This window comes from Mastomys coucha, unplaced genomic scaffold, assembly GCF_008632895.1.
Source record: "Mastomys coucha isolate ucsf_1 unplaced genomic scaffold, UCSF_Mcou_1 pScaffold13, whole genome shotgun sequence".
Lineage (NCBI taxonomy): Eukaryota > Metazoa > Chordata > Mammalia > Rodentia > Muridae > Mastomys > Mastomys coucha.
Genome location: NW_022196895.1, coordinates 19,572,861 through 19,573,930, shown reverse-complemented (window position 1 = coordinate 19,573,930; position 1,070 = coordinate 19,572,861).

Sequence of the window (1,070 nt, the reverse complement as noted above, 5' to 3'; positions counted from 1 at the left end):
GAGAGAGAGAGAGAGAGAGAGAGAGAGAGAGAGAGAGAGAGAGAGAGAGAGAGAGAGAATCCTTCTAGATAAAGATTTTTCTCCTTCAAAGCTTGATTTATGTGCTTTGTTTATTTCCTACAGTTTTCTACCCTCATATGTAAGGTTTTGAAACAGCATCAGTATTAAAATTAAATATAATGATCCTTTTATATTGACCCAGATTTTGATCCAAACCCAAGGATTCAAACAATGTAATTTCCATTTAATATAGAGGCAAGGACACGACAGGCTGGAATATGGAATATCAAGCATATCTTATACATGTGCAGTGGTTTTCTATCCTAAGCTGCAAAGATTTCCCAAGCATTACCTCATTTATTTACAGAGCATCTTTGCGGAGGAGGTGGCTGAGAAGGCAAATAGTACTGACACTTCAGAGACAGGAAGGCTAGGTAAGATAACAAACCTATAGAAGCACACACAAGTCAATCTCTCACCATAAATATTAATTACACACCTACCCAGAGGTTCCTGATTCATCATAATCAATTCCTAGAAGATAGGCTACTGAAAATAATGATAACATTATTTTCTGTTTTCTATCGACTGAAATTGGAAATTCATTTTACTGTATGTATGTTTGCATATAATCTGCTTTGTGTGTTTGCATGTATCCCCAGTTTTATATTTATATTTAATTTGATTTTTTTGTATGTGTGCTTCCATACTAATTTGCATTTTTAAATTACCTAGATAGCAATTTCAAGCAATTTTAGTCAATGCATTTGAAGTAGTCACCAATTTCAGCATTGTATTTCATTCAAACCCTTTTAATGCCTGGCATATATGGAGAGTTGTATTATGCTTGAGGTAAACGCAGAATTGCAGTGCATGGAAACTATTCTCCACCAGCTCATATTGCAATGTATATTCTGATTGACTGGAAATGACAAGCTTCATTATTTTGGGTATTATGATTCATCACAAAATAGCACAAGCCACAGTTTCTCCTTTCACCTGATGATGTCTGTTTCCTGTTCAAATACTGTCAGTCTTCTCTGTCCCGTGATTGTCAGCTAAGATCTGGC